Source organism: Lacerta agilis, chromosome Z, assembly GCF_009819535.1.
Source record: "Lacerta agilis isolate rLacAgi1 chromosome Z, rLacAgi1.pri, whole genome shotgun sequence".
Classification (NCBI taxonomy): Eukaryota; Metazoa; Chordata; class Lepidosauria; order Squamata; family Lacertidae; genus Lacerta; species Lacerta agilis.
The window spans coordinates 27,045,048-27,057,213 of NC_046331.1; positions in this window are offsets into that span (position 1 = coordinate 27,045,048).

Here is a 12,166-nt window from a genome sequence, read left to right on the forward strand (position 1 = left end):
ACATCCCAGGTTCAATCTGTGGCATCTCCAGGTAGGATTGAGAAAGACCCCTGCCTAAAATCCTGAAGAATTGCTGCCAGTTAGTGTAGAGAATACTGAGCTAAATGGAGCAATGTTGTGACTAAACAGCTCCCTATGTTTTTCTTTTCTTTGGGGGGGGGTAGTGTTGGTTTGCTGCTTTTCAATCAGACAGGTGTGATTTTATCTTGATGCACTGGGCCTCTGCACACAAGGTGCAGGCAGACCTCCGCTTAAGCCACAGCTAGTGAAGTGAAACCCAGCTTCCCCAGCTTCCTCTAAACTAGAGATATTCTTGCCTGATCTGCCAGTGGGACTCATGCTGTGTACACATACTGTGCTCTATAAATAGTAATGTCTTCTCTCCACGGAAAAGGCTATTGGAAGGGAAAATAATCCTGTATAGATGCCAAGCAAGAGAAAACTGGTCCCATTCTCCACTCTGCAGGGAAGCTGGAGCACTGAGAACTCATGAAAAGTAGAAGGGATCGCGTGGGGAGAAACTCCTTCATGCTTCATATACCCCAGCTATATCTCAATCGGTGCAGTGCCTGCTTGTTTCTATTTGTCTATTAAATATGCATACAGGCAAAGCAGAGGGGAAGGATCATAACTTAGTGGGAGAGCATAAGCTTTGCATGTCGAAGGTCCCAGGTCCAATCCCTAGCATCTCCAGGTAGGTCTCAAAAAACCTATTGTCTAAAACCCTGGAGAGCTCCTGGCAGTCAATGTTGTTGTTGTTGTTGTTGTTGTTGTTGTTGTTGTTGTTGTTGTTGTTGTTGTTGTTGTTATTTCTTTACCACCCTTCATCCATAAAAATCACTCGTTAATAAATAAAACACAGCATAATTCACTATTCACCAAGGGACTGCGCACTGTGACACAGAACGTTTAAGAACCAAACACCTCGACAAACAGGAATGTTTTAAAATGGTTTTAAGGACACCCGTAGGTATCCCCTAGGAGTGAATTCCAAAGCTGGACCACTGGATCCATTTGCCAAGATGGAAGCACTGCTCTGAGTGTTCCACCATGAAGCTTACAGAGAAAAGACCTTTTCTACAGGGATGTCCCTTACCATTTGCCAAATTAGCATTTAGGCATCATGTTAAAAACCACTGGGTGGCAGGGGCTTTTGGTGGTTGTGTATCTTACTTTATTATTTATTTATAAATTTTTATACCACTTGATTGTGGAAAACCTCAAAGTAATTCCAGAGGGTGTCTACTCCAAGTCTAAAGTTAAAGAACTACAAGAAAGGATAGCAAGGAGCCTTGAAGTTGCCCATCAACATTTACCAACTGGACAACAGACTGTGTAGGCACATAGGTCACCTTGTCACAGTCTTCCTCACAATGGTGACATATATCCCATTTCTATCTAATTATTTCTTAATGTTTGAGTTGTATCCAACTATGCCCTACTCAGAGTAGACTCATTGAAAATTAATGAACCTGTTGGTTATACACAGAGTGGACTCATGCTTTTATATTTGTTGAAAGCTGTCCAGAGTGGCTAGGGCAACCCAGGAAGATGAGTGGGGTACAAATAATAAAATTATTATGATTATTACATGTTGCCATGTATATTGTGTTCTCAGGCTTTTCTTCCTTCTTCTCCTCCATTCAGTCTTTCTTAGTATGTCCAATGTTAGGACTCTAACTTTACAACTCTTTATACGCTTATACACAGAATCACTTTGTTTGCCAGGAGGAATAATTAGCCCTGGGTTTCTTTATGCTTTCAACTGGCAGTCTTATGAGGCCACTCAATTCTCCACTCCACTGCAGTGACCACACCAAATTCCAACACAGTGATCCCACCCAATCAAGGACAATGTCACAAAGTAACTGTGCCTGGCATGGTGACACCACCAGACATTAGTAAATAAAATGATGTGGATTGACACATACCACCCAATTTGGTTGCTGATGAAGATGTGGCTGAGAACAATTACATGAGAGCCAATATTTTCAGAAGGAGTGTCAAAAATCACCAAAATTAGGAGTAGTTTTGGGCACAGATGAAAATATTTAGAAGAGGTAGATAATAATTGGGGCTATTTTAATATAAGCCAATATGCTATATATTCTTGCATTTTACTCAGACTATTATCTTATTGTGGATACACCTTTAGAACAGGATGAAGAAACTGGCTATCTCTGTCCCTCCTGTTCCCTATCTTGTCTCTTATCATGGCTCTGCAATTTTATTAATATGGTTTGTTTATCATGTTTTTGCCTCTCATCTCAATCATATGATCCCCAAGGTGGCTTACAACTCACCACCTAGGAACATTACCATAACTGTAACATAAGCTATCAAAACTGAAAATAAGAACTCCTATAAAAAGCAATGCAAAGACATAACACAGCAAGTACAAGTGTAAACGCAAGCCAGCTTAATTCAATTAATCAAATGTCATTGAATGTTTGAGCAAAATGTACAGGGTGGACACTTATAGTCACCCCAAAGTGGAAATGCATCACCAAAAACAGACAACAAAAAGATGAAAGGCAGAGATTTGCATATAATTTGCATTTTGCATACACATGGTTGTAATTTATTATTTGTACCCCGCCCATCTGGCTGGGTCTCGGCATTGAGCTCTAACCCATGTCCGGTCAGATTCAGAATGAGTTATCCACCACCGGTGCTCTAGCAATCTCAGTGTTTGTTTCATTGCCCTCAGATCCGGGGAAAACCTCAGGGCTGTCCGGGCTCCAGGCAATTGGGGAGGGGGCTTCAGAACCAAGCAGTCAATAGCCCTGGTTAACTCCACATTCCAGCGGGTCACCAGGGAATCAGCTGAAAAGCCATCAACATGGGATAACGCATCCCCTACCACTCTCTGGATGCCAATTGGATCCATTAAGTGGTGGGGGTGGACCATCCGAATTGGTCCCACCTCCCTGCAGAGGGGAAAGGTCGCAGAGAAGTCCAGTTGCAGCAGGAAGTGATCTGACCATGGCACTTCTTTAGTTTTGCTTTTACTTAGTGTCAGATCACCATAGAGGTGAGCACCAGGTCCAAGGCATGTCCCCGGCTATGAGTTGGGCCACACTTATTCAGGGACAGCCCCATGGAGGCCATGCTTTCCACGAAGTCCTGAGCGGCACCTTGTAAGTTCATGTCGGCATGGACGTTAAAATCCCCTAGGACAACCAAACTAGGTGTCTCCAGGAGAACATCCACAATGACCTGAAGCAGCTCGGGCAGGGAATCCTTGGTGCAGTGAGGAGGTTGGTACATTAAGAGGAATCCTGTACTGCCCCTATTGCCCAACTTCCGGAACATGCACTCAGAGAACTGGGTCTTTATTATTATTATTATTATTATTATTATTATTATTATTATTATTAACCCCCACTGGCTTAGATAATTTATTGGAAGCATTGTCGCTTATTGGAAATAGCTGTCAAAGAGAAATCAGCACTCCTGAATGGGATTAAAACTAGCTATTTTGGCAGAGCTAGTTAAAAAAAATTACTTTCATGCTACACATTTTCATCTTTTAAAGCAGCTTCCTCCAAGCTCATGCCCTTGATATAGTAAGCAACCCCAGTCAGCACTGCAAATGGTCATGGGTTATGGCATTTTTAGTCTAAAACATGGGTAGGCAAACAAAGACCTGGGAGCCGGATCTGACCCAATTGCCTTCTAAATCTGGCCCGTGGACAGTCCAGGAATCAACGTGTTTTTACATGAGTAGAATCTGTCCTTTTATTTAAAATGCATCTCTGGGTTATTTGTGGGGCATAGGAATTCGTTCATTTTTTTAAAAAAAAATCAAAATATAGTCTGGCCTCCCACAAGGTGTGAGGGACAGTGGACCTGCCCCCTGCTGAAAATGTTGGTCTAAAACTTCTAGAGGGTGACAGATTGGGGAAGACTGCTTTAAAGAAAGTGTTGAGTAACACTGTGTCCCTTGGCTGCTCCTTCAGTCTCTCTGAATTCATCACATAATTGATCCTACCCAATCATGGATTTTGTGCGTTGGGATTTCTCTTTGACAGCTACTGGCATTTCTGTATATGATGTCTACGGACCTTCCCCAACTTTCTTTAAAACTGCTCGTTCAACTTTCATGTGTTTTAACTCCCAGGTCAAATCAGCTCCATCAATGTCAGGTTGATAAATGAATTAATTTAATTTTTTTATCACTGGAAAACTCTCTGCCTTGTGTATTTTTTCACTATCAGATTTTTCCTGCAAGATAATAGGTCCCTTATTATTTTTATGTTATCTGCTGTAATAAATATAGATTGAGTTCCCCCATACAAAGCACAAATGTTGCCATTCCTTCACTGTGTTTGGTTTGCAGATCTCAGCTGAAGAGGAATCATGGCACTGATTGATTATAGTGCTTTTATATTTATTACTAACACAAGCAAGGATATAGTCTAAGCTGTACAACTTTATTCCAACTGAAGAACTGAGTTGGGCAAAGCAAATTGTTCAAGCAACTGTGTGGAATGCACCATAAAAAGAAATTCAGAAGCTTCATTAGGTTGCTTTCTGTATTTACCAGAATTGTACCAGCAATGATATAGAAACCATAAAGAATGAGCAAGAGAGATACTCAGACGTTTCTAGCGATGTCATTGAAACTCACATTTGCCGATTTGAAAATGCTAATCCTGGAAGCGTGCCAGTCTTCAGATATAAATCATAGACCTGAATCATTCTGAGGTCCAATGATCCTGCAATATAGCTTGAAGCACCTGCCCAATCACCCATTTAGATCAGCATCCAGTTTTCACAGTGGCCAACCAAATGCTCATGACATGCCCACATGCAGGGTCTGAACACAGGAGCATTCTCTCCTCCTACAGGTTCCAGCAATCGAATCTTTCTGTTCTTTGGGCATCATACTTACTAAGAATGGAGGGTCTGTTTTGTTGTATATGTACTGTTGTTTAAGCTGTAAGAAGAAAAGCAATGGTTTTTTTTTTCCAAAATAAGAAAGCTTATCAAATAAATAAATAAATAGTATTATTATTTAAATTGTTGCTATTGGGTTGGGACATTAATATCTTTAATATCAGTGAGTATTCTGAGCAGAACAAAGAGTGGATACAACCCATAGTAATTTACATCTATAGTATTTATTATTATTATTATTATTATTATTATTATTATTATTATTATTATATACCACCCTATACCTGGGGGTCTCAGGGCAGTTCACAAAATAAAATCAAGATATAAAACCACAAAATACCTAATAAAAATTAAAACCCTCCCCCCTGTGACAAAAAAAAGTCACATTTAAAAAGGGCATGGGATGTAAATTGGATCAACTAAAGGCCTGGTTAAAAAAGGAACATTTTTGCCTGGCACCTAAAGGTGTATAATGAAGGTGCCAGGCAAACCTCCCTGGGGAGAGCATTCCAACGATGGGGAGCCACTGCAGAGAAGGTCCGTTCTCATGTTGCCACCCTCCAAACCTCTTGATGAGCAGGTACATGAAGAAGGGCCTCAGAAATGATCTCAGGGTCCGGGTAGGCTCATATGGAAAGAGGCGGTCCTTGAGGTATTGCAGTCCTGAGCAATATATGTGACATATGTGAATATGTCATCATAATATGTAAATAGGTGCCCTCTTTTGGCTTCCTCTTTTGTTCTATTTCTTCAAGACTGACCCTCTGTCTTCCTCTCTACTGCTTTCTGTCACTTGCAACAGTCTACTATTCTGTTCCCTGGAGTGGTTTGTCTTGTTGCCTCCTACTGTCAGAATTATGGCACTGATGTCAGCTACCATTCTGGACTGCAAGCTCCATTCTTGCTCTGCCTTCCCTCCCTCCAGTTACATAGGGCATGCTGTGCCTGCAGAAGGGCCTAGGTTCGGTCCCTGACGAAAATAAATAGTTAAAAAGAAATGAAAAACAAATGGGACTAATGAAACAGATTTGAGGAGGACTCTCATTTTCATCACAGCTTAGTTGGCGATCCATAGGACTCAAGGGCCAGACATGAAGCTTGGCTCACCAAGAGCCCATTCACTTGCTTAGCAGAAATGAGTCAATAATTGGAACAAGTGTCATGCCACCACCAGAAAGAAAGAAAGAACCCAGAAAAACAAAAATGTGGAGGGACTCTAATTTTTATTGCTACAACAGTATTGTAGGGTAGTGGGGGTAGCTTAACCTTTCCTTTGTGCTCCTTTGCTGATCTTTGTCACCCCACCTCACAAAAAAGCTGCCTGTTACATAGACGCAGAAGACAGGAACCTGCTTTTTTCCCCAATTATGGGAGTAGGGAGTGGGGAGAGGAGGAGCAGAGAGGGGATTTAGATCAGGAATATGCCAAGGATGTAAAGGGTCAAAACTGCTCTGATCAAAACTGATCCCTTCCCAAATTCCTGCCACTGCTTTAAATTTAAAGCAAAATGTAGAGATCTATTAGCAACAGAGCTTCCACATCATGTCTGTTTTGCTCAATCAAAATAGCCACAGCAGTTGTGTTCAGTTTCTGATAGTATATTTAATAACATGCTACAAACCATGTTGGTGACAAAAACAAACTCCAGGAAAGCTCACATGAGCAAGACTCACTGTATGTATGTATGTATGTATGTATGTATGTATGTATGTATGTATGTATTACATTAGCTCCTAGCAACAAGATAATACAATCATTGTCATACATATAGTCACACACAATTTGATTTCCTGATCCGCGTATTAAATATTTACTTCTAATTATAAACTTATGGAGGAGCCAAACAAAACCTAATTTGCATTATTAATGATGCAAGAAATGCAAGATGGGGAACCTCTGGAGATTTGTAACAAAGAGGAAAATATTTTTGAGATTTACTCCATGTACGTATTTATTTTTATTTTAAAAGTGGAGTTAAAACTATCAAACTTATTTAATTAACCGAGATTTCTGCTCATGAATTAGTTGTTTCTGTACTACTAAGAGGGGGGCGGTTGGTGTCCGCCCGGGGGGGCGGGCGGAGGAGACTCCACATCTGAAATGAAGTAGAGACTACAAAGAGTCCATTTTCGGCTTCAGAGTCTCAAGGGGAAAATCAAAGACTTTCTTTCTTTCAGCGGTTTGGGAGGGGTGGGGGGGATGATATTTTGAGATGTTGACAGCTGCCAAACTGCAAAAACAGTGAAGAAGTACCAAAATGAAATCTTTTTATCTTTGTGGATTTCTTTCAATATTTAAGCTCAGCTTTCTCCCCATCCCCCAATATACAACTGGTGATTTCTGCCATGTTAAGAATCTTTCTTTCTTTCTTTCTTTCTTTCTTTCTTTCTTTCTTTCTTTCTTTCTTTCTTTCTGTTACAAAGAGCAAATGACTTTTATCTTGTGTTGCCAAACAGAAACACATACCTTCTCCGAGGACCTTGTTGCCTTTCTAACCAAACCAAGAAGTCAAGCAGTGCATGGGGTGTGGGAGCAACCATGCAAAATTAAGAATGTTCAACATTTGTTTATGTATTTATTTATGTTTAAATGTTCGTTCTACTTTCAATATCCCAACCTCAAAAGAGTGAAGATGGAGGAGGGAAGAGAAATCCATTTCAGTTCATAATAATGCAAACCCAACTAATTCACACATCCCCAAACTGCATACATAAGCTGAAGCACAGCTACCCATTGAAATTCACAAGTTCTCTGGATTTTGTGATGCACGATTCCAACTCACCCAAAACATGTGCTGAGATTTGGGGCGACTGTTCACAAAAACTGTGTACACAAACATGTACAGTGGTGGGCACACAAAAATGTGCACGAAACTGATGTTGAATTTTGGTCAGGACTTGTTTTTTTAAAAAGCCTGATCCAACATGGAAATGTGGTCAGTTGAACTGAAGATTGGAAGAATGAGAAATTGACAGTGGTGAAGGACCTTTTTGCATGTGAAAGGTCCCAGGTTCAATCCCAGGCATCTCCTGGTAGGGCTAGGGGAGGATCCCTATCCGAGACCCTGGAGAGCCTCTGCCAGTCATTGTAGACATTCCTGAGTTCGTGGGTCAATGGGCTGACTTAATAAAATACAACTTACTGTGTTATTCATATGCTTCTTACATAGATCAGACCTTTTATAAGGCATACAATGAAATTGTATGGGGGAAAGCATGGGGAAAGTGAAGAATTTTAACAAGAAGGATTTTGACATGCAAAAGTCGTCCTTTTAAACGCTGATTAAACAACGAGGTTTGATTTTGTTCTCTGATTTGGCTTTACTTATTGCTTCTTTTCCCAGAAACACTTCATTGCAATCTCTTTTAACAGCCAAGAGTGATCATCATCCATATATATATATATATATATATATATATATATATATATACACCTCCAGTGTGTGCTTATATTTCATTTTTGCTCGCTAAGTGTATTTACAGCTAAAGATGAAAGCGGAAGCATTAAAAGAGGGGGAGAAATGTGCCATGAAACATCTTCACTGTTCCCAGCAAAGTCAGCTCATGTTAATCTGTAGAATTATGGTTTTGTTGCAACTAAGATGATTTATCAATTGTCATTTGTGACTAAGCAACTCTTCCTTTTAAAAGGCAAAGCATTACTTGCTTAGTTACTCACCAGAGTGGAAATCGTCTTAAAAGTGTGACTGATCTTCAGAAAGCTCTTTTGCTTTTTATTCTGTTCAGCTTTGTTTTAAAGAAAATCCTTAACGTAAGAACACATAAATAAAGCTGCTGGATCATGGACCTGTGGACCATGCAGTCCAGCATCATGTTCTTACAGTGGCCTAGGGGAAGCCAGCCAGAAGGACCTGAGTGCAACAGAACCCTCCCAAACCCCTGCAGTTTCCAGCAAGTCCGCTCACCTTTTCTGGTGGGCAGCGTTGTGGCTGGGTATCCAGGACTCGATAGTGATCCAGCGTGGGGTGGAGAATTGACGCCCCCCCCCCACATGTTGTCCCGGTCATGGCACCAGTGCTAGGTGAGGCCATGCCCAGTGTTGTCCCACTAGGCAATCAGCACTGGTAGTGGGCGTGGCCATGGGAGATTTAACTGTGGCATGGCTGGGGGGCATTCAGAAACATACTGCCTCTGACAGAGGAGGTAATCCTTGTGTCGATTAGTAAAAGTGAAAATTCAGAATGGAGGCACATGAAGCAGAGCTCTCCTAGTTTGGAAAGCCCCACCCAACAAAAATGGGGGGGAGGGTGGAAATTGCAGATGTTCACTTAGTTATCCCTTGTTTGGAACAGAAATAAATCCAATGAATATAATAGGTATTCACTGTTGTTGTTACTTTCAGTCTGTGAATGATACATAATGGATTATGCCCCACACCCAAATTTCATTGTTTCATTGCTATTGAAATGAATGCAGTGGAATAATGTAATAGCAACATATTTTATTAAAATTATGTAATTAACTATGTAAGTTATATAATTTTGCCACAGCGGACAGTGAGATAAATAACATAGTTTTTAGGTAGCAGAATGGAAATGGCACTGCATGTGATGAATGAAGAGCAGAACAGAAAATGGTGCCTTCTTACTTTGCTGTAGAGAAGATGGTGAAGATAATAAGCAATAATGGGCTGTATCCAATGCTAGTATCCACTGAAATTAATGAACACGACTCACTTAGGACCATTAGTTTCAATGGGTCTATTATGAGTAAAACTTAGTTGGCTACAATCCAATCAGTTCCACTTCCGAAATAAGACCAGGTAATTAGGAAATTCAAAACTCAGAAGAAATTCAGGTGGAAAGGGTTCTTGGAAGCATCTCACCTATCTTAGGGAGGAAACTATTCCACCTGCCAGTCCAGTCCAGTCAAGACATATGCATAAATTTGAAGCTGAGATTAGGAGTGTTTTCCTAACAAACATGGCTGTGTGTTGAATTCATATAACATACAAAAAGAATGGTTGAGGGTGGCTAATTGATTATTTATTCATTTAGTTCAATGTTTTATACTCCTCCCTCCCCATATCAGAACACATAAAAACAACAGTGGCTTACAAACACAACATATAAACAGCAATATAAAGCAAAATGAAATGAAATCATACATCTATTATAAAAACAGCAATACTAAACCAACACCATCAGATTCCAAAGGCCTGGACTAATAAGTATATATTTTACCTGTTGTCTAAATATAGCTAATGTGGAGGGTTGTCATATGTCATAGGGACAAGGATCTGCCTTCCACGCTTACCATTTTATAGTGGAATAGTTTCTGGGTTTTACAAGATTTTTTGGCATGTTGCCACTTGACATCGGCCTCATCCAGCTAATATTCCAGAATTATGTATTCAATCCTGCTTTTCCTTACACCTGAAAAAATCCATCTTTTATGAATGATTTGGAATGGATCCTCAATATTTTCAGTTGTATGGCATGTATACATGCGCCATCTTGGTTTTTGTGGGGTGGGGTGGGGCCATGGTTTGGGAGACATCTGTTTTTCAACTTCTTCCCTCTGATGAGTGTGAACTGTCAGTCTGCAAACACAGTTCAGAGGCGAGATATGACAGGTAGCGATGATGGTACTGAGTCAAAGTACTGCTCTTTATAGTAATCATTAGCTGCAGGTTAAATTCCACCACAATAACCAAGTTCACTATAGCTCAGAAAGACACATAGTCTGCTGGGATAGCTCAGTTGGCAGAGCATGAGGCTCTTAATCTCAGAGTAGCGGGTTCGAGCCCCACGTTGGGCAAAAGATTCCTGCATTACAGGCGGTAGGACTAGATGACCCTTATGGTCCATTCAAATTTTACAATTCTATGATTCTCTTCTAATCCCCTGTACTCACACAGTATTCTGAAATGCAAGGCATTAAAAACTGCTCCCTCCCCAAAGCTATGAAAGGGCTGTCCCTGTGTGCATGCTCATACGTCCAACATTTACTGGCGGAAGCTACATGGGGGTACATTCTGGGTGTGAGTACAGCCATGGAACTTTTCTCAATTTGGGGACAACCCACCCTTAGTGCAGAAAGGAAAACCCTGGGCTCACTTTCTAATCATAGCAACATGTGAATAAAACTGCAGGCAATAAGCTATGAATTCAATGTTAAAAGCATCAGATCAAACAGCAACTATTCCAATATAAGTGTGAAAAAGACCTGAGTTGGATCACTGATCCATTTAGCTCAGTATTATCTAACTGACTGGGATTTTAGTTAGGGTTCTTTCCCAGCCTACCTAGAGATGCTGGGGGTTGAACCTGTGACATTCTGCATGGAAAGCAAATACTCTACAAATGACCTACAGTCCTTCTGTACAGTAAGAAAGGGATTTGGTAAATGGAACACCGCCTGTGTGAATTCCATGTCTCATGTCACCATCTTGTGTCATTGTGCAGCCTTAAAACCAGATGTGACAGGGCAACCAGAAGCAACCAGAAGTGACAAAGTATGAGCAGATGCATCTGGAGCTTTTCCTTAGAAGAAAGAATGGATAATGTTCAGTGAAACTACACTCAGAACCAGAACATTATTTATTAAATAGGAAGCTGGATTGCTCCTTTTCAAGATCAGGAAAATGGAACTGAAATGGAGCAGGATGCAATGTCTACACTGGGCTTTGCAAATGCAAAGCCTTATGTATTTATTTTTGTAATTACTCTGGCTAGGATTTTTCTTTTTCTTCCTGTTTGCTAAATCTATTCACAATCCTGTCAGACATTTGGTATTTTATGTAGCTTTCCTCACTTCACATTTTTCTCCCTGTGTTAGGTTTCCATTCAAAGACCAAATGCTTCACTCCCCCCCCCCCGCTGCTGTTAACACTTTTAGGATCAAACAAGCACTAATGTGTTTTCTCAAAAAATAATCATTAAGTGAACCCAGTATTTGGCTTCAAGTGACAGCTGAGTATTTGTGTTTCATTAATAAGTAATTTGCAATTAATTTACTAAGCCATTTCCAACATTGTGATGTTTCCACCCCTTTAAAGTAGTAAAAATATTACTTGATTTTTGACATAGCTTCAGTGGAAGTTCCTAGAAGTATTTCAGTTTGGTTTATGATGAGGGACGCCCTGTTATATCATGAGAATTGACTTCTTTACAGTATTGGTAAAAATTAAACCCACCCATTGAGCAGACAATATTTACTTAGCAGAATTACCTGAGGCTTGTAAATGTTACGTAAGGACACCCTTGAATTATTTACAAAATGGTTAGATATAATAAATCTCA